This window comes from Colius striatus, chromosome 9 (assembly GCF_028858725.1).
Source record: "Colius striatus isolate bColStr4 chromosome 9, bColStr4.1.hap1, whole genome shotgun sequence".
In the NCBI taxonomy this organism is placed as follows: Eukaryota; Metazoa; Chordata; class Aves; order Coliiformes; family Coliidae; genus Colius; species Colius striatus.
In genome coordinates, this window is record NC_084767.1 from 15,121,607 (window position 1) to 15,148,666 (window position 27,060).

The window sequence follows — 27,060 nt, forward strand, 5'->3', positions numbered from 1 at the left end:
TACTCAGATATAGTTCTGGTTTAGCTTGGATATTAAGCAAGTTTGCCCCAGATCTACTTTTTTGCATTTCAGGGTTTACTTGTACGAGTGTGGGTACAGATTGAGCTAATGCCACTGAAGTCCTGCACAGGATGTGGGGATGCAGCAGGCACAGGGGCTGATCCCATCTCAGCTGGTGTGAACATACCACATATAGGTACACTGAACTGTACTGGAGTATCCCATTGCTACCACCCTGTTACATCCAGCTGGTCAAAGGAGACACTTGGTAATGACTTTGAATCCAGACCTTCAAATGAAGATACCCTGAACACTTAACCAAACTCTACAAAGCCGTGATTGCTTGGCTGATGTGCAGTTTGATAGGCAGATTTCCAGAAATCCAGGGAATTAAACAATATCCTGTTACAGACAAGTGTTGCTGGCTTTGAAAATCATAGCTGTATATTTTAAGGGACTGAATTAAGCTGATTGAAATCATCCAGCCTGACATGCATAACATAGTTTTCCTGCCTTACATTCTAATTGAGATAAAATATAGCTTTTAGATATAAGGACCAATCTGTCACATTCCTCCAAACAGGCTGTTCACCCGCAAACTTTCCTTAGTCTTAAAAGTGTATGTAGTGGTGCTGATGCCTCTAAATAGTGTTGGCAAGTCCATGGAATTGGCTTTGATATTCAGTCCAATATGCAAATTTGAGCCTGGACACTGAGAAGCTGGATTGCCCAGGTAGGGTATATAGGTTCTTTGTCTTGTCACTAGAATATGTATTCTTCATCTTTAAAAAACAAACAAAAAAATAAGAACAACAAAACAAAAGCAACAAAAAACCCCAAACAAATAACACCAAAACCAAGCTGGCAAGACTAGGTTTACACAAGACCTCAGCCAGTCTCTATATGGTTGCTTTAGTGTTGCTAACACAAGTGTATGGATTAGAAGCAGTAATTTTCTGTTAATACTTTTCCAGTTGAGCAATAAAATAATCCATGTTGGTGTGCAAGCACATACTTTTTAGCACACAGCTGAAAATCAAAATTGTCAATTAAAACAAGCCCAACCCTAGCCTTAAATTTGAAAGCCTATTCATTGGCATAACTCGTTAGCTTGTCAGTTTGTTAAATATTCCCAGGATTAAACTCTCATCCCCAGAAAGGACAATGCAAAATGCAGAGTTTTAAGAAAGCTGTAAGAGGTTTGGAAGTCCTTCTTTCTCTTGCTAATGTATTTCCAGCACTGTTTTGCATTGTTATGACTCTGGGGAACATAGGCTGCAAAGTACATGATTAAGCATTATCATCATGATTTCAGAAGCCATTCTGTTATATCAAGTAATAATTCACTTTCCACCATTGTACCCAGCAGTATTACTGTCTGAGCTTATAAGCTAGACCCTGGCACTTGCACAATAGGGGAAGAGAAGCCATAAACTAGCAATAACCATTGTGTATACTTTTTTCTACTCATAGAATCACAGAATGGTAGGGGGTGGAAGGGACCTTTAGAGATCATCTAGTCCAACCCCCCTGCAGAAGCAGACTCACTTAGATCAGGTCGTGTAGGAACATGTCCAGGAGGGTCTTGAAGACCTCCAAGGAAGGAGACTCCACAACCCCTCTGGGCAGCCTGTGCCAGGGCTCCCTCACCTGAACAGTGAAATAGTTTTTTCTTATATTTAAGTGGAACTTTTTGTGTTCCAGTTTCATCCCATTACCCCTCGTACTGTTACTAGCTACTACAGAAAAAAGGGATGTCCCAACCTCCTGACACCCACCCTTTAGATATGTATAAATGTTAATAAGATCTCCCCTCAATCTCCTCCAGACTAAACAGCCCCAGTTTCTGCAGCCTTTCCTCATATGAAAGATGTTCCATTCTCCTGATCATCTTGGCAGCCCTGCGCTGGACTCTCTCCAGCAAGCTCGTGACTTTTGTACTCAGTAAAGCCAAACAGGCCCATGGACTAGTCCTGCCATAGGCTTGGCAGTCTGGGCAAAACAGAGCTGTTCTGTTACTCTAAGGCATTTCAGTTTATGAGTATAGTTTTCTGTGGGTTTGCAAGACAGGCTTATGTTTTCCTGGAGGCGCCATTTTAATTTTGAGGGCAAATCGTGACCAATGTTACATTCGTTTGTCTAATGAGATTGCTCCAGGTAAAAGTTGTTCTTTGTTAATTAAAACATTCACTTGAACTCAAGACTTGAAGTACCATTGGGAAGCAGGAGAGTAGCAGCCCCTGGGCATGGATGTGAGAGGAGGCTGAAGCTGGCAGGAAGGTGGAGCTTGGGGGCAGAAAAAGGTGCATGAACCTTTATTCTTTTAATCCTTACTTTTTCAGTTTCATTGTACATCCACCTCATGTGCACTGAAATGATAGCTGTGATGTCAACACAAGTGTATTACAAAAGACTCTCACTTAAAATCCCCAGACACAAAACTGGAGACCTAGCCCCCATTTCTCAAACAGCGAGGAATGTTTTCATTACTATGTTAATTCAATCTTTCCTATAATAGTGATACTTTAATTGCTCCTCTGTTTTCCTCCAACATAATCCAATTCCCTTTGGCCTCCTAGTTTATCTACACATTAATTGGGTTATTGCCTTGTAAAACAGAAGGGCAAATATATCACTTAAATTTTATCACAGACAATTAATAAACATGACTGAGATTTTTTAAGTGCCCTAATGCAATTAGGTACCAGGCTCCCAAGAATTTCAGAGGGATCTGGATGCCTTCCTGTATCACACCTACTTGGAAATCCCCATCCCAGACACATAAGGAAAACTATGTTTCTTTACTGTACCTCAAGCACTTCAGAGTTTCTCCTTTTCAACCTGAATTCCTGATTCTACAGTCTTTAATCTTGTAAATCTGCTTTTGATTTTATATAGTAAAATTCCTTTTGATTTTTCTTGATTAGGTATTGCAGGGTCAAAGCCTTTGAAGTACAGCTGAAAGCTTCAAAGTATAAAAACAGGCAGACAGGGCTTTCAGGACTGGTAAAGAGACATCTAGTTTATCACGTTCAGGACTGCAGTCCATAGTGACTCCACACTCGCTCAAGCTTGTGGCTGCAGGACTAGTGTCCTGTTCTGGTTTAGCAAGGAGCAGCTTTTGGCTTAGTAACAGGGGGAGCGGGTTGCAGTGAAGGACCTGGTAAAAAGTTTGCGGACTCTCCCCCGGCTCCTGGGTTCACACCCACCTCCGGCCCGGCTGGGCCAATCTGGCGCCTCTGCCATCACTATTTAGGGGACGGGAATTTGAAATGCGAGGCAGGAGGTGTATGAGTGATACAAGATGGAGGTGACCACGCGGACCCTTCAGCCAGAGGAGGAAGGAAGGAGAAGCAATAGACCAGAGACTCCTCTGCAAGCCGAGGCGAGAATGCAAGCTGTGCCCCTGAAACCTGTGGAGATCCGTGGCAGGACTGAGAGCCACCAGCAGCTCCATGTGAGTGAGCCCGGACGGGCGAGGGACTGTGTGGGGAGACGGCCATGGCCCAGGCCGTGTTGGAGAGCCTGCACGCCGCAGAGCAGCCCCACACGAGAGGCAGAGAGGAGCTGCTGCCTTTGGAATGGGTGCACGTCGGAGCAGCCCGTGCAGGGCTGCCGTGCGTGTGAGTTACCCCACGGACTTGCAGGGAGGACTGGTGTGGAGTTCACCCATCCTGAGGAGGGACAAACGGCAGAAGCTATAGGGAACAGACTTACTGAAACCCCCACTGCCTGCCCCCCCGAACTGTTCAGGAGGGGACAGGGTAAATACCCCAGGATCAGGGTTCTGAGCCCGGGAAGAGGGGAGGTGTGGCAAGAAGGTGTTCTTAAAAAGGCTGGTTGGACTCTTCATTGATGCATTACTCTGTGTTGTTTCATTTTGGTTATGTTTTGGGTTTTTGGGGGTATGTTTTAGTTGATGTTGCATTAAATTGTTTCTCTGTTTTCTTCCCCAAACCGAGTGGCCTGGTCTGTTTTGTCCTGAACCTTAAGGGGCAATTAAGCTCTCCCTGCCCTTGAGCAATTCTCAGCCTCTTCAGTACTCGAGGCTAATCGTGGTCTTTGTTCCCTGATGGGCCTAAACCACAGACATGTCCTTATCCCAAAGCCTGACAAGGTTTCTGATTAACAGCCTTGTTCAGCAAAAGCTTTCCCATTTACTCTCACCAGCCTGTTGAGGAAAGGAGCTTATGCTGGCGTAGCCAGATCTGTGCTAATTATCTGACAAGCAGACACCTCTGAGCTACTTCTGTTAGATGGGCACTTTTGTCCCGTGAATTTTTATTACCTATGTCAAGGAACACCAGTCTAAGACAGCAGCAATGAGAATTGTGAGGAAAAAAAACCCAAGTGGACCATCCAGAATGGCTCCAACTTCTTTTCACTTGAGCAGTGAAACACCAGGACTGAGCGGTCCATTGAGATCTTACCCTCTTCATGACTGTTTCAAGCACCATTCACACTGTCATGGTAAGAAATACCCTTCATTCATAATAAAACTGTGCTCCCTGCAACTTCTTCAGCTGATGTTTCTTGAAGGCAACAGGTTGCAACAGAAAGGGAGATGGCTACTACATCATAGAATCATAGAATGGTAGGGATTCCTCCCACAAGTTCCTAGTGATGGCAGTATTAAGTAACAATGAACAAATAGCCACCATGGTCAGAAAGCTTTCATAAAGGAACCACATATGCTGAACTGAGCCCTCTTTATTGTTACTTATTTGGAGTATGAAGCAACCAACATAAAAGCCAGTAGTGCATGATCAAAGGGTGAATACCAATGATAAGAATATTACATTAAGTCATGGGATATCTCTTCCATACCAGCACTGGTGTTACAGCCATGCCCTACCCACAACTCGATTGTGTAGTAGCAATAATCAATTTTCTTCAAACTAGCATGAGAGAAATAAGAATTGCTAAAGCAACACACGTTTTGTACTTTCTCTTCCTATAAAATGAAGTGAACAAAGTGTCAGGGATCATTTTGCCTTGAGTGGTTTTCAGATGAAAACACTTTCCACCCAACCTTACAAAGCATAGGAACTGGCCAGGGAAAAACACACTTCATGTAGACCATTGTAGGAGTTACTAAAATTGAAACTAGAAGTAAATTACAAATGGTGTGATTGAGCTGGGGGCAAACACTTCTCCCGTGTAACTCCAGCAGGGACTGAAGACCCAGGGCTGAGCTTAGCTGGAGCTCGTGAGCTCTGGTAAATGTGGGGCAAGATGTGTCATAAATGTATTGCTAGATTACTGTGATAGTTTCTCTTGAGCTCTACCATACTGTACATGGTAAACCTTCATGCATCAGGGAAGAAACAAGTCCCTTACACTAAGGGCTAAGGGATCTACTGGGAAGGTATACTCTGTCTGTCTCATGGAGGGTCTTAAACTCTCCTCCAGAGGAGGCTGATATTGGCTGCTACAGGATGTTGGTTTGATTAAACCAAGAAAACCCAAAGCAAAGAAAGAGAATTTGGTTTGGTGCAAAATTATTTTCCTTATTAGATTCTTTCTCATCTAAAGTAATTTCTGTATTTGGAATCAGTCTCAAGCAACTTTCACTGACATGTGAATTTGGATTTTTCAGGTAATAACATATTCCAGACTTCAATGGACAGAGAAACAATGATTCATTTGGGTGCTTCATGGAGCTAGGCAAAGAATTTACTTTTGCTTGTGACTGAGGAAAATTGGCCCTATTTTTATCTGGGTTTCCACATGCCTATTGAACAAAAATTACTTCTATCAGGGAAGTTTCTCATGTGAGAATGTAGAGATACACTACTTCACGTGGGTTCAGAGTCTCTGGAGGTACTGGATTCTCCATCTGTTAGAGACAAATCTACAACATATCAAAAGTAGAGTCATTCAAACAAGCTGAGAGCTTTATGTGGTGTCTCTGACCTGTTACACTAAGTTGGTTATGACTGTCATATACATCATCTTAAAAGCTACAGACAAATCTTGTTTCTGCAGTTCTTCCATTTCTAGGAAGCTCCTTTAAATAGAAAGTCTGGGTAATTAAAGGAAGCAAAATGCTATAGCAAGGAACGTGCCATCCAGCTGTGACTGTGCAAAGTACCGATGTTTCCTTTCTCCTTTCCAAAGAAATTGAAGGAGTTACAATCCTGTTTCAACTCAGTTAGGGTTCCCAAAGTTTGCTTTACCCACTTACCACCATTACTGCTGCTGGCTGTAGGCATTCAGCTGTATGCATATCTAGAGGAAAGCATTCAGCTGCTTGGGTCATGTTCACAGACGACAGCTTGTGAGCACCTGAACTAGCCTGGCCTCAGCACAATACCCGACCAAGTGGAGTTGTGCCAGTTTGTCTGTGAGCACAGGCTGAGCCTTTCATACACACTGCTGCTCCTGCTGGAGTCTTCACAGTGTTTTTGCTGCTATTGAGCTACATGCTGAACCAGACAGCTTGGAGGACCGAGCTGTGGGTTTTCCCTTGGGAAAACTTCCGTGCCATTTCATTTGGAAAATAATAAAAAGGAAACACGGAGATTTTCTCTGTAGCGATGGATTTGGAAGAGAGAGAAATGACAGCAGCAGTGCTCTGTTACATGCTAACTGCTATGGGGGAAGGGATGCTGCCGCTGCTAAATTTGGGGTGGATTAAGACTCCCTTGTAGTATAGGGCAGAGCATTTTCATTTGGTGCTTGGAGTCCATCCAAAACAGAAATACAGATCAAGCTGCAATTCTGACAACTGCTCAATCCTATCCTTCTCTCTGTATGAAAAACTGCCTAAATTTTAGTCTCAAGCCTTTGGTCTTACTTTTCTTTTTGGCTGAGCACTTGTATCAGATAAATACTGCCAGACAAGCTTGTTCTTTCTTGAAAACTTAGAAGTCTAGAGATTAATTTTATGAGACTTTTTCTTCATTGTAGGCCTCAGAGTTTATATGAAGAGACAGAATGTACTTGTTTGGTTTTTCAGTTACAAAAATATCTTAAGGTATTTAATAGCCCCATAATCGTTATTTGTTGTTGTGCTTTTAAATACTTTTCAGGATTTATTAGCTGTGTATATAGAAAACACTAAAATCGGATAATCTGTAATATCTTTACTCAGACTGTTGAGTTGATTGCACTTCATAAGACTTTGTGACATCTTAAGCACTTCATTGAAGCTACAGTTATGATAAGATTATTGCTAGGTTATTAGCATTAAATATAATTGTAGCCACAAAGTTTTAAAATTGTCCTATGTGTTAGACATAGGATAAAATGTATCGTCTATTACATTGAAATTGAAATTTAATTACAATTCTTTAAGACAGCATTGTGCCCAGATAAACAGGGGGATACCCTGATCTTTTTGCTGAAAGGAAGCTAAGTGTAAGTTAGTTTAACAGAATCAGGCTCACAGAAACAGCCTAAGACAGGGAGATCAAAATGTCATACAAGTTGGCAGCTGATCTGCTTCTCATGTAAGTGGAAGGTGGGCTCCAAATTCAAAGTAGCAGAGGGAAGTATAGCACTAATCTCCTCAAACTGTTTCTCAAATGACCAATGAGTCACAGGGGACTGGGCATTTACCCCCCCCAGTGATTTTCCTGATCTGCTCCTTGAGATACGTTAGCTTGGCCTGATTCCCAGTAGAAGAGCTATCTGGATTGAATGGTCTAAAACCTCTAAGATCAGCAAGAAATTAGCAAGCACAGATGTGAAATTGAGTCCTGTCACTATCTTTGAACGGGCAGTTTAAGATCTCAGGGATAAACAAGAAGGCTTAAGGGAAATGTGGTGCTTAAGGGACTTTATTACTTACATTCCATAGTACTGATTTTGATTACTATTGCTCTCATACTAGAAGCACCACATCTAGATCAGAGGAAGCTCCACACACTAGACCCTATGCAGAGACCCTAAAGCTTAGTCTAAGGAGCACCATCATAAGAGAATTCCTCTGGTTGTAAATAATGGGATGGCAGAAAGAGGGCAAAGGTATTGAAAATGCAGGTATCTATTATCTAATAGGTCTGTTTGGTTAGGATCAACCATGGTGCATGCTGTATTTTCAGAGGTGTTATTCCAGGTTGTTATCCTGCTATGTCTGAATGGAGTTAAGTCTGGGGTGCTGAAAATTGTAATGTGATGCAGATTGAGCCTCTGCTTTGTGTGCTGTGATACAATTTCCCTATCCCACAAGGACTGTCCAAGGTTGAGAGGTTATTTGACTCCTAGGGATGTACAGACTGTTACTTTGCTGTCTACACTTGCTCTGTCACTCTGAAAAATCATCCGTTTGGCTGGCAAGAGATGTGAATTTCCCATTCGTACCAGCTGGTGCAACACAAGTTTCAGGACTGTTTTAACTGGAGAGATCTGTGAAGGTGGCAACAGCAGTTGAAGATTTATGAGTTTTTTTCAGACTTCTAAGTGAATGAATTGTAACCTTTGTTTATGACCTTGAACTGAAGATGACCACTCTTTTTACAGCCTCAGCATAAATCTTACTAGCACCTCGTGAGAAAAGTGTTATCCCCCTTTGAAGCAGAGCAAGCTGAGGGCTGTGATCCTGAGGTGTAATGCAAGCCAAATCCAGCTCTACTTTCCCTGGCCACAACCAGCCCAACTCCTGAGAGATTAACGAGCCAAATTCTCACCTGAGTTAGATTTGTGGAGTTGTCCCATATTTGTCCCAAATAAATCAGTCTTACCCTGTCCAGGAAAGCCAGCTAGGTTTTGGTCCCAATTAAGTCAATGGGAATGCTGCCCTTGACTGCATTTAGAGTTGAGAGATTTCATTTTAATTTAACTATTTCCTACTGGAGAAAGCAGTACAGTTTCAAACCTAAAATTAAATATTTGGCATCCTCTAAACCAGGCAGCTCTCATCTAAAGGTGCATTGCATTTCCCATAAAGACTGCTGCAATATTTGGTTGGCCAGGATGCTTCCTTTTCATGCTGAATCAACGGCTCTAATTAAGCATGATGACAAAATATGAGGACTTCTATGTAATTATGGCAACGGCACCACCTGCCTCTAATTAAGCTGCCAAAACATTTGGTCTAAAATGGTGCAATGAATAAGAAAAAAAAATTATATCCAATATTTTGGCAACACAACAAGATGCTGGCTTTCCTCACATAATTAGCTATAACAAAGTGTTGTTGTTAATCTGATTTCTCATTAATAGACTAGTTAATCTTATAGCAGTCCGACAAGATTCTGAGACGCCTCTAGTGTATGTTTCCATCGAAAAAGCTAAGTTCTCTAACAGTTTTAGGGGATATACTTATATCAGAAACATTAGATTTTCTTATTATGTTCATTCTTCTTCACGAGAGCCCCAAAGGTTACATTCTCTGAATTCACTGAACTTTTAAGTCTTTCATTAAATTGAAAGCCAGAGGAAAAGCTAATTTTTTTCCCCCTCTTTTTAACTCCTTGTACAGAGAAGTCACTGGTATGACTAATTGGGGGGAGGAAAGGTGCCCAGAAACCTTACAAGCTCTGCACATTTTAAAGCCGCTGGTGGGCTGGCAGAAAGTATCAGCTCTACGGGCTGCTGTGATGCCCTGGGGTGTTTGGTGGCTAATGGTCTCTCCCTAGAAATGCTTCTTGGGTTGGATTTAGTGACAATGAGGAGAGGAATATAATGTGTAACAACAACAAAGCAGACCAACCGCTTTTTCAGGACTTGTGTGGCCATTTGGGTTTCAGAGCTGCTAATGTAACCTGGCATGTTAAATCAGACATGATCAACACTGTAAAAGAGCCAAGCGTACCAATAGTACAGATGGGTGTCAGATAATGAAAGCAGCCATGGCTGAGCAGTGCAAAACTGCTGATCAAACTATGTTAATATTACATTTATGAAAATCAGCATTTGAATATACCAGGATGAAAACAGGGAACTATGCATTCACTGTAGGTGCCAAACCTTTAAAAACAAGTTTTCAGCAGCTTTCTTGTGTCCTGCCCTGGCTGCCTTAAGTTTTATTTGGGTATGATTTTTCCACTGCCTTGTGCCTCTTGTAACAATTGGTGACTCCATAAAGTAAATGTGCATAGTTTCTCTCAGCCTCAGTGTTTTATGATCTCTTGCCCTGTTGAGTCTCTTTCCCATAGTAGTATCTGGGCTGGATTATCTACTACCACTCCAGCTGCAAAGTTTTAACTAGCTTTACAATTCAGAGGAGTTTCAAGAACGTCTAAGAACTTGGCAGCTCTTGTCTATTTGTAAATATGACTGTTCATTCAAAAGATTTGTTTCTATTTTCTCAGCCTAAGTAAGGATAACAGCATTGTTCCTATATCTGATATATCGTGAGGACAGTGGGGAGATTTTTGCGTTTGAGAAAGGGCTTCCTGGTGCAGTTCCCTGGTCTGGCAGCATAGATTTGATGGCACCAACAATACTCCCTTTGTAGGTTAGACAGCCTTTATATCTGTGTGCTCACATACCCTTCATATTTGGGTGCAGAAGTCCATTTGTTATCTCTGGGCTCCCTTTGTGCAAGCAGTAGATTGGTTATGTAGTAAACCTCAACAGATTTCTTAAATCTTGGTTGACTGATTGTACCACGACCCACTAGGTGAGAAACAGCAGTGTAAAACCACCTCCAGTTTCTACCTACTAAAAACACTTGAGGTGTGGAGCATCCTCAATAAATGCTTTCTGTACAGCTGTGTGAGAAGAAGAAAAGATGAGAGCCAGAGGTTTCATTTCACGCTGATAGAGTGTGTGGATCAAAACTCCAGCGTGGTGAGTATCCCACGTGATCTGCCGAAGCAGTGGCAATTACTCACCATGCACCAGGACTCCAGCCAACAAAAAAGTCGGGATCTTATTAATTCCCAAATCTTGTCAATACACTGCCCTGCTACTCCAAAACAACAGCAACAACCCTTAGGTGACCTCACCTCTCCTACAGACTGGTCTAGCAGATTAAATATTTATGACTTTTTTTTCCTCCACTACCTTATTTATAATATGTTGTCAGATGCAGATTTGGGAATACTCTGTGTTTGCTTTTAAGCGTGCTTGGTAAGATTTGTTTTCTCAAGAGCTGATCCAAGAACTGAACAAATGAACTCCTGAGCTGATCTATATAGAAGGGAATAGCTTGGGTCAGTTTAATGTTTTCCATGATTAAAGTACACACTGCTGAGTAAATACAGTGAGGAATTATATATTATTTGACTAGTTGCTAATTACGGTGAGCTCTTCCTGACTGCACTTCCTTTATAAAACATGAAAGTCAGATCCCTCAAAATTCTCATATTTATTTCTTTTGGAGAAAATGGTCTGGTAAATAAACCAAGTATTACTGCTCTAGTTTGTCTAATGCTTCTTTTGCATGCTAATCCAAAGTTCCCTTGAGATAATTTGGCAAGGGGGCCATTAATGCAAATTTAAGCGTGACCTAGAAAGGATTTATTTTTCATGTACCACATTGATTCTCTGCTATTGTTTTTTGGTTTTCTTTGTTTTAAACTGCATAGTGTTTAAGGGTTGCCTTTCTTTTTGTTTCTTCCCCCCTCTTTTTTTTTTTAATCTCATGACCATAGTAGTGCAATTCATCTCAAAAGAAATACGTTATTTTCAAATAAGATACTAAAATGTTGCATGTAAGGAATGGACTTTATCTGGCAAATACTAGGTATAGTTTGGAAAAAATTGTCTCTGTAGTGACTTTAATTTCTTTTATGTTACTGGAGAACTTGTGTGGAAATTTGTGTATTAGATACCTGAGCTTTCCCAATAGATGTGGTCTCAAAGATCTCCATTGTCCAAACATGCCAACTGGCCAGCAGATTTAAGTAAATACTAACAAACCCCAAACCATTGCAGATAGCAGGATTAAACACCCTTTCTGTGGCTGCTCAATTTTGTTCATGTAACTTCTAGGCATAACATAATTTTGAGGGGCTGTATCTCTGACATTCATGTGAGATATCTAATGCAGAAACAAGCAAGGAACAAAACTTGAGAATCTCAACACTTCTAGGTTTGGTTATACGTTTGAAAGAGTTAAAAGGTCACAGTTACTTGCCTCTCTTTAGCCCTTTGCAGGTCTCTTCAGAGCTCTTCCTATTTTGGTAATATAATATATATGGAAATAAAGTACATAACCTTTCCCAAAGGGATCTAAAAGCTCTGTGCTACCTTAGAATCATAGAATCATTTAAGCTAAAAAAGACCTGTAAGATCATAGAGTCCAACTGTTAACCTAACCACTGCCAAGTCAATCATTAAATCACGTCCCTTAGCGCCACGCTTCTTTCACTAGGCCCACAAAAAATATGCCATTGCTTATAGCCAGGTGAAATAAATCTAGCTGGCTTCCAGATAAGATGTGTCCTGTCAGTATGTGTCGGTGTATGTGTTTGAACCTGTGTGGTTTTTCCCCCTTGGACTGCTAATGGCAGAAGAAAACCAGTTACTTCCTTTTCAGCTCCTGAGTGTGGTGGGAGGTTATTGCTGATAGTGGTGCTGGGAATGCATACAAGGGCGTGCACACAATTCGCTTCTGGGTTAGTTAATATTTTTCCCTTTCAGGTCGATATGTCTGTTTTATATTTGGCTGAAAAGAATGCAAAACACTTCCTCATGTGGCGCAATGGGTATCAGCGAGCAGTCCTGAGGTGGAGGGAAGTTAAATGACTCAAGGCTACAGAGTAATTGAAGCAAAGGCAGATGGAGGTGCGAGTCCCGCTGGAGCCAGGGCTGTGCCGCCAGCACTCCTGCTCCTCCCTGCCCCAGGAGCAACGCCGCCAGGCAGCGAGCTCTTGCTGACACCCTGCCAGCTTCTGCTGCTGGAGAACACATCCAGTGTCCAGCCCGCTTGACCCTCTGTCTCAGTAACTTGTTTTGCCATTTGTCACTGCCAAATGTTTCTTTATTCTGCCTCAGTCACTTGGTTTGCCACTCATTTGACTCCCTGCATAATTAACTTTGCCAGCCAATTGACTCGCTGTGTAATTATCTTTGCCAGTCACTTTGGTCTCTGCTTATTAATCACGGTGTCTAACGGGCCTCGGGGCAGGCTGCAGCTTGGTGGGGTGGGCAGCAGGTGCCGGCCAGCCCTCGTGCCCACCGGGCAGTGCATGGCATGGGGGACAGACCGGGGGCCACTGGTGCAGACAAAACCTCCCTGGACTGGGACTGCAGCACAGCCAGGACAGCTGCAGAGACACGCTACCACTTGCTGCTTCTCTTCCCTGACCCAAATTTAACTCTGCTTCCCAGCAGTGCCCCCCTCCAGCCCTGCCCCTCCTCATTTAATTACTCTCAATTAATATTATATCTGTCTGTCTTTGTCGGCTTCTCTGACACGCTTCCCCTGTGTACTTTACCACACTTGGGTTGTGCAGACTAGCCCTTCACTCCCCAAATGACATGCAAGGCATCCACAAATTCTTTGTTCAGCTTCAACTGGAGGGCTGAGTTTTTTGCAGGATGCCTTGGAAAAATTATCTGACTTAGAGTGACAAGTGTGAAGAGCAGTTGCAGACAGTTTATACATCCTCCTCGGGGAAAATAAACCTGCTAGTGTACGCCATATGCTACAAAGACATGGCTCTTGGCCACACAGCTGAAACACCAGAGCCTTTCCTTGACTCTTTGTTTGCTTGTCTATTTGTCTTCAAAGCCGGAGCCCCTTACAGCTGACACTTCTCCTCTGTCCTGTTTGCCAAATAGCTGTGGATGTTGTAAATAACATAGATAGAAGTTCTGGATGTTGTCGGGAATAAATAACAACATGCCTAGCTTTATCATCTAATAGCAGATAATGTACTTAGGAAAATTATCTTGCCTGCCTGCCTATCATTCAGAGAGGCTGGGTTTTCTCTGTTGGTGCACTTTGCCTTTAAAATCTCTGTGCTTCATTCCTTCCCTTCTGCCTAACTTCAGTCTAGTCCCTGTATTGCTTAATCAAATTCTGTACAACTTTGTTCCCCTTTGGAAACACTTCAGCTCTACAAACACAATCTGGCACCAAAACCAAACAGACTTCCAATCTAATTTTCATTGATGATGTTTTCTAGTTTTTCTGGGTAGATGAAATCTATTACTAGGATTTTGGCCTCTCTGTATCCTTTTATATTGACTGGTTATTTCATAGTCCAGTTATTCTCCATATAGATGACCTAAAACAAATTATTGTAAAGGGCTTTTTAAAATCCTTTCCCAGTGCTCAGTATTCTGCATTTGTGTGTCTTGCAGAGCTTATTTTTCTGAAGTATCAAAGAAGATAAATCCCCAAATGCATTTCTGAGATACAAAGGTGTGAGTCTATACTGTGCAATCAAGTGTGATGTTGTTATCTCACCTAATTTTGGTTCACGTAGCTCCACAAACAGGAGCTTTCCAGCTTCTGCTGTTAGTATGGCACTAATGCGAGGTGCTTTTGCCCCACTGTTCAGCCCCACACGGGCAGGGCTGTGCTTAGCTCATGGAGCTCGACATGGTGCACCACTGGGGATGACTGATGTGAAAATCTCTCTCATGTCAAAGGGAAGCGAGTATTCCTCCTCCTCTCGACCTGTCTTTCAGCCTACAGCTTTTACATTCCCTGACAAGTTCCTTGGAGAAACTGAATTATTGTTGGTAGTGGTTTTGTTTTGCAAGAGTAGGAGTTCTTTGGCTGACTAATGCACAAACAAATCATCTGTCCTGGCTTGGTCTTCCCATAACTTCCTCAAAACAAAAGGAAAAGGAGTGATCACATCACAGCTGTCCTGCGCTCACATGCCTGTGCTTCAGTCTGGGGCAAAAAAGGGTACTCTTCTGGGAAGGGATCTAAAGTTCACAATCTGGAGTTTTTCTTCTGAGGTTTAACAGGTTTTTTTCTTTTTCAGAGAAAAAAAATAAGAAACAAGAGTTCACTTGTGAAGTATGAGTGCTGTTTATTTTTAATTCTTCTTTCCTGAAACGTCTCAGCTCTGCCTCTCCTGACAGCTTGGAGCTGCACTAAACCCACTCAGAAATGCACAGCACCAGTTCTGACTGGTGTGGACAGTGCGGCTGCTGAAACGCGATTTCGGCACGGGAAGTGACATGACTGGAGCAAATTCCTCAGCTTGACATTTAGGAGCAAATATAACATCATTGGTGGTTTGGCTGAGGCTGCTGTTGTTTTGGACTAGGCTTGGGGTCAGTGGGAAACATGGCAACAGGGGGGATGTACTAATGCAGCCTCATGTTGCCTGCTCAGCGGGGGAGAATGTGGGGGACAAGGGGATAGCTTTGCATTTTCCCCAGGTCAATCCCTGCCTTTGGAGATATACAGATTCAAGGCTCTATGCACAGGGAACTCCAGCAGAAAGAAGGAAAGAAATACAGTCCTTGCAACAAGCTTTAGCTAAAGATTAACCTTGCTGACTAATTGAATGCAGGGAATGAAAAATGTTAAAACAAATCTACTAAAGGACTAGGCTTTCCATCTGCTGATGAAGGGCTGTGTTGCTACCTGTCTGGGCCAGCGTCTTTAGATATTATATAAACCAAATCTCCTCCTGTGATACAGTACAAAGAAGTTAATTCAGATATATTAGAAAAGTCTACAGCATAAAACAAGCCAATAATAGCTTTGAGAGTGTGTCCTTCGAGTTAAACTTCACACCCACCTAGTTCATGGAGATAAGAAGGTTTACTCTCACTGTGTAAGTATAACCCTCTGGATGACTAAATCAGAAAGCAATGAAATGCAGCTGCCTGCTGTTATTTCTGTTTTCTCTTTTATGTATCCATTTTTCTGTAAAAGTGCCTAGGGTCTGTGATCCTCGTCTACGGGAAAAGCAGGAGTACGTTCCCCTCAGGGAAAAGCCTGGCATGTGGGTCTGCTGCCCTGCTGCAGCTGAGGAGATGTGGAGGCACAGACTACTGCTGCCAGGGCATTTCAGCTTCAGTGATGGAGAAGGTTTGGTTCAGGACTCTTAGCTTAGCACTAGTTTAGCTCTTTCACTGTTGTCTGAATCTCTAGAACATCATTCTAGGAAAAAATGTTACCTGGAGTGTTTTCATAGTGGGGATGTGAAACTGTAGGGAGGCTGTTACTAGCAGCTTGGGCCTGTTGTGTTGGGTTCTCCATTATGCAGCCAGAAGCAGCTGCTGTCATTGGTAAGAGAGCCTGCACCTGAGCACAGCACAAGTACCCCAGGACAGCCTGGGGAACCATGCTTGCAGAGGTCCTGGTGTGATAGTGAGGTGCTCTGGGGAGGCATCTTAGGAACTAACTTTACATTCAAGACCATTAACCAATATGGTGTTATAGAAGGTGCTGGTGGGATGTCATTTCAGACAGAGCTTGTTGGGAAGTGATCCTTTGGCTGCAGAACACATGCCACTAGAGGTCAAAATGATATCAAATCCTGACAGTCCCCAAACTCAGTGCAGGATCTCTGTCTTTACCATAGCTGACCTGTAGTGATGACTGATTGCCAGAAGTGAGGGAGAAAAAAAGAGACAATAATGGAAGAAGGGAGACAGGAATGCTGTTAGAAATCACTGGCCTTTTAAGACATCCTTTCAAGTCTCTCTATTACTGCAAAGATGAGCTTGCTATAAACTCCTGAATGGACAGACAGAGCCTGTGATGCAAGAGAATGGGCCTAAGACAGTTTTCTATTATCTAGGAGATTTCTGTCTTAATAGAAGCTTTCAGAGCCAGCATGAGATTTGAGCTCTAAAATTATTCCCCCCCAGGAACAGAGTGTGTTCTGATGGAAAAGGAAAATAAATTGTGTTTTGTGATATGATATGGGACACACAGAGTATTATCCTGATGGCTCTCAAGTCACACTGATTCCATTGCAGACAGAGAGCCTGCATGTCTCTGTGACAAAAATACAAATCACTTTCTCTTCTGAGTTAAAAAATACTTTTTTCCTATGGAGTAATACCTGGTCAAGGTAGCTGCTCTGTTCCTCTTGCAGAGAGTTTTCTTCTGTGCTGCTGAGCCCTTTCTACTCTTGTGCACATAATTTTATTTCAATTTTTCTCTTGACAGTATCTATTATCTCAACCTGTAAGTGTAAAATTAGTATTTACATAATTTGAACCAGGTAAAACTAATTAAACTGTCACCTTCCAGGCTGGGCTGAAATGGAGACCAGTCCTTGCCCCTACACACACACATGCAGCCACCTGCCTGTCCCACAGCAGGATTAAATGGCAACAAATCATAATGCCAAGTTAGCCCATGTTTTGCCACCCCGCTGCTACTACGTCCCGTGATTTCTGTCACAGGAACAGAACTCTCTCCATGTTCAAGAGAGAACCTGTGGTTTATGTAGTAGATCTTTTTACTTTCAGTCTTGCCACTACTTTATTTACTTTACTACTTTCTTTCCTCACCACTGCTGGATGGCGTCTCCTTCAGGGACACTAGCCACAGCTTCTATTATTGGCTGCACTCTTTATCATAATTCCACATTATTTCCTTTTCTGCCAATGACAATCACATAAGAGCAATAGATTCTTTACCGCCTTTCAGTTTAAATATGATCTATATGTTTCAGCCCATCTTAATAGCTCTTCATATTAACTGCATTTCCATTTGAAGATTTGAACTGGATGTATGTTCCAATGATTCCTACAACAATATTTTTTTTTCTGAACAAAAAAAAGGGATTCAATAAAGAACCTGCCTTCACATTTTAGAGGTTTTTAAAGAGAAAGAATGTAACGAACCGTTTTCTGTGTTATGCTTTTGGGGTTTTTTTAATCTGCAATTAAGGGAATGTAATTACTTTTCACCTTGTCTTCTGTTTGCTTTTTGCATTCCACTTCTGTGCTTGGCGTATGAATCATGCTTTATTTCATGACTGGAGAGCAGGCATGGGTGTGCTGATTCTGTGTCTGGTCTATGTTTTTGGTAGAGACACTCGGCTGCTACAAATCAACAAAGGAGTCACTGAAGCCAAGTTGGCTTAGATGAGCAAAGGATATAACCTTTGATCTGCAAGAGAAGGCCCTTGACCCTACCTCTTTAAGAAATCTAATTTAAAACAATAAGTACATGACTGTCAATCAAACACATACTATTCTCTTGGTGAGGCTTTGCTCTGGCAGGCTTTTTTTCTCCTCCTAGGAATGCAGTCAATTGAATTCAGATAAAAACCTGATACCTAAGAAAGACCCTTCAGCAAAATGTTTGTCCAGCAGTGTTAGAACTTGCCCCTGGATAATGAGTTAGATCCACCTTTATCATTCTCTTGCAACTCTCACGCAATTTGGCAGCCAATTCCGGTGTCTGAAACTTACTATTATCAGCCTGTGTCTGCTCCTGCTGACAATCAGTTTTACACTGGTGGAGCAGAGTCGGCTTAGGCCCATCTCTTGCAGGTTGCCTGCCTATGTTCAGTACTTACTTTCAAATCTCATCCTGGATCAATGATGCAATAACTTTGTAAGCTCAGCTGAGCTTTCCCTTGAACCTGCTCTCTAATTAACCACTACTTTAAGTTCTTATCAGCAGATTAACCTACTGCAGAAACATTCTGCATTTCCATAGCTTCCAAGCCACATAGGAACATCGCTTCTGTCATCTTGCCACAACCTTGGCATTACTCAATACGTCGGCTAAAGTCTTAGAAGTCTTCCAGACCTTTTAATCTTTACTCCTCAGTTAATGTTGTTTCCTTCAAATAGATGTCATTCCACCCACAGACACTTTGCCCCATGGGGATCTGAAGCAAGCTGAGTTGAGTAAAGACCCATTTCACACATGGAGGAAAACATAAGAATGATAAAGACTCTTTTGTCCTCCTAAATGGAGGCTGATATTTAAAGCCTGTGCTTAAATACATTCCTGTTATAATTATTAGGGTCATGGGAAATATAGAAACTACAACCTTATTTGTACTTGATGTTGTACAAATATGGAATGAGGAGGAAGTGTTGTGTCCTGAAAGACTGCCTAGCAATGTAAGAATAAAGTCAACAGGGAGAGCCAAACAAGAGACAGGAGTATGGGAAACTTGACAAAACCTTTATCTACAAACAGATTCACTGGCCAAAACAAATTACCTGTTGAACAGTGCTGTGATTTCTGTGGGTACTATGGCATATCCTCAGCCCAAAGCACATATTTAAGTCTAATTGAAGAAATTAAAGTTTAACATGTGCTTTGTTGAATCAGGGCCATAATGCTGCCACCAACCATTTTAATGCTGGATGGAGATGAGTTAAAAATGTGTCTGGAATCAGTGAAATTCCATAGTAGCTCCCAAATTGGGTACGTTGTGTCCAGCCAGAAGAACTGAAGCCCCTTTCTACACTGTGATTTTCAACTCTGATTAAATCATCTCAATATGCATTCCTGAGGCCACTGATGTAATAGATTCCTTCCAGAGAAAACACTGCGTAGAGCAATGCTGCCAGGAAATAGGAGCCCTGACACTTGGTCCCTGTATTTATTGTAAATATCCTGACTGAAGTCTTTTGTGCAGTAGTTTGAGAAGCAGCTTGTTGTTGCCACCATCCTCAACTGAATCATTGTCCAAGTCTGTAAAGAAATTGGGATTTCATCTACGGTGAAAAAAAATCCATCCTAGAAAAAGAGACAAAAACCAGCAAGGGTAAAAATAGCCTAGAAATGGGCTTGCAGTGAGAAAGTAAGTTTCCTGGAGGTCTGGTCAAAATAATCCTCATCAACAAAGACTCTTAAATGCTATGAGATTTCAGCTTTTTTTCCCCTGTAATAGTAGATTCAAGACATCAACACTCATTTCCCAAAAGTGACGTTCTCCCCGACCCTATGGTCGCAACATGACCCTATGGTCTCAACATGACCCTCAGCCCCTTGCTTCAAACAAATTCAGCAGCTTAGCAACTTTGTGTGGAAGGAGCCAGCTCACCTTGCTCTTAGGCATTTCCCAGAAGCAGCAAAATTCAAACGGAGTTTTGCAGCTGAGGTGGATAAAACTCTTGAGTGTTTGTGCTAGGCACTCTACCAGGGCTGTACCACAGGCTCAAGAGCTCTTCTGCTAGAATCAACAAGCCCCTTGTCTCAGTACTCCAAATGTGCAAAGCTCCCTTATGAATTGAGCAGCTAAAATACATAGAAAAGAAGCAGCAAGTTTGTTGGCATACTGATAGTATTCAATGTCATTATACTCTTAAGCATCAAAGATACTGAACTTGGACCAGAGATTGGGGAAGGGCAGCACTAACTGGAGGTGCATAACTGCTGTTTGTACCCAGCTGCAGGTACACAACTGTGGCCCTGTGTAAGAGTATCCACATTAGTTTCAAACTACTCGTGAAACTTGTGGGTCTTCGTAAAGATCTTATTGCTTGCCAGATTCTCATTAAGAAGTCAGAGCTACAGACAGAGATTTGTCATGTAAAATGAGGAGGAAGGATGGGGCTTAGTCTCTTCATAAGGAGCTCCAGCCATTATCCCTAGCATCAAGGGGAGATGCTGCTCCTGGAATAACCCCTGTGGTGGCTGTGCATCAGCTGCAGGACTCACCTGGTAAAAATTACCACAACACTAACAAAAGGCAAAGGTATTTAGCAAAACTGGGAGGAGAATATCTTAGGCAGTGAAATCACATGGCTTACTGGGTGTGCCTTTCAATTTTTGATAAAGTCCTCAGTGGAAAGCTAGGCAATGTGTCACCATAGGTACTTTTCTAATTAAACTAAGAACATACCACATCTATTTCTCAATGTCCAGCTCTCTTTCTCCTGGGTCCAATTGACGGTGCTGAGTTTGATCTATGAGCTCCTTGCGTGGCTTTGTTAACGGCTGCCTTGGAGCGTGCTCCTTTCTCCTCCAGTCACTACAGCAGCAGAGACTGATGGGATGCTCTGTTGATGAGTCCCTGAAGCCAAACTGCTGACAGAGATTGGGGCGGTTCTGTCTCACTGGAATTAACTCCCTTGTTGAGCCAATAAAATGTGCATGTGGAAGTGAGCACAGAGTATAACACTAAGCAGTACGAGTGAGAATCGAGAGGCTGTTTATCCATCTTAACTAAGAAAACCAAGCTGGTGACTGTCAGAGGACATCTTTCCATTCACAAAAAAAAGTATGGATTGAGTCAGCTGCTGATGAAGAAAATATAGCCCTTTGCCACCTTTTTTTCTTTCTATCTGAGAATCCCATCTACATGTCAAATAATGATGAGCAAGAAGCCGATCCTTCCTTCCCACAGCCTCCTGGCAACATAGGAAATGCGGCTTGGTTGCCTAGAGAGACAGAAGTGATGAAAGTGTGAAACGTCAGAGGACCGGAGGCCTCTTCTCTCTGGATTCCTTCCATGGTGTTCTATAGATTCTACCATCCTCTTCCCTTGCCCACAGGAAATGAATTACAGAGTGGCAGGGAATGATGCACTCACACAGAGGGGTAAAGCTAAGGGGCTGCACCTGTGTGTATTAATACCAAAAAGGCCTTTTGTAGGAAGGCAGAAATAAGGAGGGATTGGGAGACTAACTCAAAAATATTCTTGAGTTTTTGTGGGTTTGTGATGTTTCTTCATTCTCCCAGGTGTCTCATTAAAAATGAATCAAAATGAGACAATTAGCTGCTACTGAGAATTTACAGTGCTGCTGCATCAAAGCACTTTGGAGTACTTACTAAATAACAGCTGAGTAATTGGTACCTCTCTCTACTGTCTGTCACAAAGACAATGGACATGGCGAGGGTCCTGGAGAGATATGTCTTTATTGAAGACAGGAAATGACTGTTGAAACCGGTTAATTATAAACAACAGATATAAATTTATGTGATTAGTAGTAGCTTGACTGGTGGGGGGTTTTTCTGTCTTTTTTTTTTCCTGTTTCCTTTCACACAGTTTTCTTCTGGATGGCTGTAGAATGGGTTCTTTGGTGACCAAATAAGAAAAGACAGAAAGAATATTCCTCTTCATAAAGATCACAGTCAAATGGCCCTTGTGCATCTTAAAAATGGAAAATATGGATGCATGTAAACTGGAAATCACTGCCTGACAGTAATTGCAGGACAGTTGCAGCCTTCTTCCACACATCCCAACCAACCTTGCCTCTTCTCCTCTTACTTCTCAAGCAGAATTCAGGTCTCGACTACTGTCAGGACCAAAATTATCAAGTCCAACATTTCCCATGTCAAACTTACCATGCATGCACCCCACCAGTCTTTGTGTGTGTGGTGCACACACATTCAGGATGAGGTCCCCCTCGGGCACATGCATGTTTGATCCATGCAGGAATAGCCACCAGCCCAGACTGTAGGGAGCCTGCCAACCTTTTGCTTTGAGATGTGATTTACTGCTTCTCAACATCTGCAACATGGTATTGCTGCTTTCGCCTCCCCAGCTCTCTGCTTTTGGGTGGCAGGATTTCACCCCAGCAAAAGGAGGAAAGAAACTAGAAGAGCAGTAAGCTAAGGCAGTGGCAGAAGAGAACTTCAGATAATTCTTTTTCACAGACTACATTTTTATTTGAGACTATATCAATTCCAGTTTTTGTAACAATGCAATTTTTTTTGACAAGTGCTTATTTCATTTCATGTAGTTGTTTAGTTATCACAATGCTAATGTTTCCAGCCAGAAATTACTCCCCAATGTATGAGATCCAGACCTTCCAGTAATTGCGTATGTAAATTGAGATTATTATTACGTTCACATGTAATACTACAGGTAACAAAATGAAAGAGCAGATACAAATTATCTACATAAAAATCTGCATAAAATATTCACATATGGAAAGTTAATTTTTCTTGTTTGTGTAAATGTCTAAACATGTAAGACCTATCAATCAGTCTCAGTTGTACCCATACAGCCTGGGAGCATGTCATATTTATTGTGTCAGTCCTAACACCATCTTCCAGTAGTTCATAAAATATGATCACTGCTAAGAGCTGATTGGAATTCACAACTGTGTGATTATTTAGTTGCCATTGTGGGTCTCAAATGTCTTTTTTTTTTTCCTGCTATGAATTTTTCTCATAGTCAACTGAAGTATAGTGATCTGGGAATTAGCAGCTGAGGACTGTTCAGCACTGCAGGATGCTTAATGCAATTAGCAAAGTTAATAAAATGTTGGACAGGTGCCTTATACCTGGGGGGAAAAGGCGTTGTTCTTATTTGCTCAGGATCAAACAGCTATGTTACCTTGTTTCTTTTAAGAAAGCATTTATTCTTAAAATGGAATGAAATAAAGAACAAATCAGTGATTGACCTGTTACTGGCTGAATTTTACAGTAAGCTTCCCTGTTTTCTGCTTCAGGAAACAACACGTACTTACTTACAGAGGGGTACAGAAACAAAGGGTACACTGAAATGGGCAAAGCCTGGAGGAGATTACCCTGGCATATTGAAGGAAAAAGTTGAAGCCAGGTCTGAAACATCTACCTTTAATAACTTGTCAAGGATAAGAAATATAACAGAGGTCAGAGAGCATACAATTCCTCCTCTTTTTGACAAAGATGATGTTTGGAAATCACACACTTATCAGCTTAACACCTAGGAAGATGGCAGAAAAACTACCAACAAGAGACCATTGAAAACTACTGATCTGTAGAACTAGGGGAGGAGAAGACTCTTACTGAAAGGTCCATGAAACATATGAAAAACAAGGATGTTGCCAATAAGGTAAGCATGGGAATTTACTTGTATCTTCACTCAAGAGCTCACAAAGTGGGGGACTCCCCAATTCAGCGTGAATATTTTCCTGCATCTGTCCTTGAGGGAAAACTAAACTAAGTAATTCTCTGAAGTTATTTCTAAGTTGGTTTTAGAGGAAGATTGAGAAGTCTGACTGAGAGCCTCTAATTACGATGGGTGTTTAAAATAAAAAAGTTAACATTTAGAGAAAAGACCTTAAGAGAGAAATTGCAGTCAGTCTGTCAGGCTGCTTGTTCTCTGGTTCAGGCCATATTGTTCCAGGTTGTGTTGATTTTGTATTCTACATTGATATCCTAAGAAAGATTCTCCGGTGGCTCAAGTGAAACTGGAAGAAAGGATAGTCAGCTTACCCTGTCCCGCCTCCTAAGCCACTCACTGCAGTGACATCTGGGCTCAGGGAACATATAGAGATGCCTCTGACAATATACCTTCCCCAAACCTTAGCTCTCTGAGGACCCCAACCAAACCAAAACCAGGAAGTAGACATATGAAAAACAGTGGATGGAAAACACAGCATCCCTTATATCTCTGTAATGATGTAAGCATCTCTGTCTTCTGAGCAGCCACAGAGGGTGAGCAAAACCCTAAATGGACCCAACAAAAGGCAAACCAAGGATGTCTCATACCATGCACAGCTTGTGAACTCCCTCCCCATCTGCTTGTGACTCTTAGAAATATGCAGAGCACAGTTACAAAAACAAGGAGCATTTTACTAATCCTGCTGAGAGGGCGGCAGAGATTCTTGTGCAAAGGATGGGTGTCTGAGTATGCATTTCAGCATGGCTCTAGCTGTCTTTAAGCTGGCCCTGCAGAGCCAGCCTCTTGGAGCTGAGTGTGCCTGGCTGGAAGGCTAGTTTGTTCCAGAGGAAAAACCTGCATGGGGACAGGCTCGGAGCATAGGCTGGAAGCCAGGATAAATGCTGAGGTAGTTCTAGTCTCAGCAGAGCTACTCCTTTACCTAGGTACAAAATGATTCTCAGTCCATAGTTGTTATCTTAGTGACACTGGTAAATGTAAAATGGGAGACTGACTTCTTGTGAGCTTGGGCTGAGAAGTTGGTCATTGCTTGAAAGGACTGTACTCATTTGCCATCACTTAAAAAGAAGTTGACAGATGATGTCGGGCAAGAGGAGTGGGCAGGACACACTCTCTTTTGGGGGTAGCTCACTTCCAACCTGCATTTTGTATTAATATGCAGGAATGCCCAACCTCTTTGACACTGCCCAGCCTGACACATGGAAACAGATGTGCAGGCTGCCTGCTGCTCCCCTCTGAAACCCTGGGCTAGGAGAACTCCCTAATCCTGCTTATCTGAAGTATTTACACTCCCCGTAGTGCTCAAGTGTCACCACGTTTCAGCTTTGAGTCATCAGGTGAAAGAAGAATGGTCTGGGGCCTGTAATGACTAGAAATTATTACTATGAGTTGGCTGCTTATCCTCTGTAAGATGAATTTGTGGGCTTGATCCATTTTCCCCACATACGTGCATAAAACACCCACTCACCTGACTTGTATTATCGTGTCTTCATTGGCAATTTCTCTAAAGACACACCAATTTGGGCAGAACTGGAGGTCTCCTGGCTAGTTGAGAACATGGGTTCGTGGAGAAGCAGAGCCAGGTGATGCTGATCCTGCTCATCCAGCCAGGAAGGACATCCTCTGCTGCCATCCTAAAGCAATGCTATGCTCCTGCTAAGGTGGCCCTCCCCCAACGGTTTTTGTGATAACCGTTCGTTTGTATGGCTAGGATGGTTTTTGTTCTCCCTTCCTGTAAGTGGCCCAGTCATTTTGCTTAGGAAATGCACTTTAAGAAATAAGTAAATAAACATTGCTCCTTATTTTCACCTGCTGTGAGCCAAAAGCTTCTATTGAAATCACTGGTCTCTGAGTGCGGCGTTTGCAGGAGCAGAGTCACGGGTGCGCGAGAGCCTCTCCCGCAGTCGTGGGTCCGCGGGGCACGATCCGGCCGCGGTGTCGGCGGGAGACCCCGGCTCTCCGCTCCCCCGAGCGAGCGGGCGGGACCGCACAGCAGCCGCGCGAGGGGAATTTCGATCAGCACGACTGCCAAAGCCAATTATCAGGAAGAGGACGATATAATTATATTAGGGAACATCTGTACTTCATTAAAAGCTCTCGCGGGGCGGCTTCACACACGGCCACGTTCCGCACAGGCGCTTCCAGGCGCTCCCCCCTCCTTTCGGCGCGCGGCCGCCACCGCCCCGGGCGCCGCCGGCCCCGCTCCGGCAGCTGCGCCACCCCGGGGCCGCGCCCGGCTCCGCGCCGCGTCGCTCCCCCCGGGCGGCTGCACCTGCCCCCGCGCCCGGGCCGCCCCTCCCCTCTCCTCCCCTCCCGCCGCAGCCGGTCCCATCCCGGGCGCGGCGGGCAGGCGGCGCTCTGCGGCCGGGCTGCGCTGGGGCTCCGGGGCGGTGCGGCGCGGGCTCCTCTTCCTCCTTCTCCTCCTCCTCCGCGGCGGCGGTGGGCAGATGCGGCGGATCCCGAGGTGGCTCTCGCCCGCAGCGGGCTCTCGTCCCCCCGCTGCCCTCATGGACGGCAGCGGGGGCAGCAGGCGCGCGTAGCTCGGTGAGTCCCGCCGCGGCCGGTCTCGGTCCCGTCCCCTCCCCCAGCACCCTGCCCGCCGGCAGCTCGCACCGCGCTGCCGCAGCCGGGGATGCTGCCTCCTTCTCACGCGCTCCTGCCTTTCCTTCTCTCCGCGTACAAATCCCGCGGACTCCGGCGCCCCACGCGTGTTGGTGGCGGCGGTTTGGCTGGCGGCGGCGCCGGGCTGCGTTGGAGGGACCAGCTCGCCGCCCGGCTCTGCCACCTGCTCCCTGAGGCGCGGCTCGGCCCCGGCTCCGGCTCCGTCCGGGGCTGCGGGAGCTTCGCTTCTGCGGGCTGCTCCCTCCCGCCGGGATGGGGTTTGGGAGAGTGCTTTCTGCGAACGTCGTGTCCTTCTCTCAGATAGGAGTCCAGGGCTGGTGTGGGTTGCAGTTGGACTCTCAAACATTTGTTTCAGGATAGGACTTCACCAGTATCAATCTTGGGAGTTATTTTCTTTCAGCTAAATTCAATTTAAACTGACTCAGCAGTTGTAAGGAGCTCAGGGAAAAATATCCGTTTGAAGACTGTTTTCTTTACCTTGGATTTAAAGACCTCTCTCTATATCTTTGGTAAGGATTTCTTTTTGTAAATTAATTTTGATGGGCTTTATTTACTCCTGGAATTTAGCAGCCCTCTAAGACAGGCAGATTCCTTAGAGGCAGGGATTATCAGCTCGAAGGCACAGGTAGTGCCCTTGGTCGTAACAGGTGCAGTGTGCATATTCTCGTGAACAATGAAATGGTTTCAGCGTTCAGGTTTATTTGTATGCTCTGCATTTCTGTGGCTCTGAAGAAATTGTCATGCTGTGTTATGTCAAAGATGTGCTTACAGAGTCCACAGTACCAAATTAAGAGGACACGGGAGC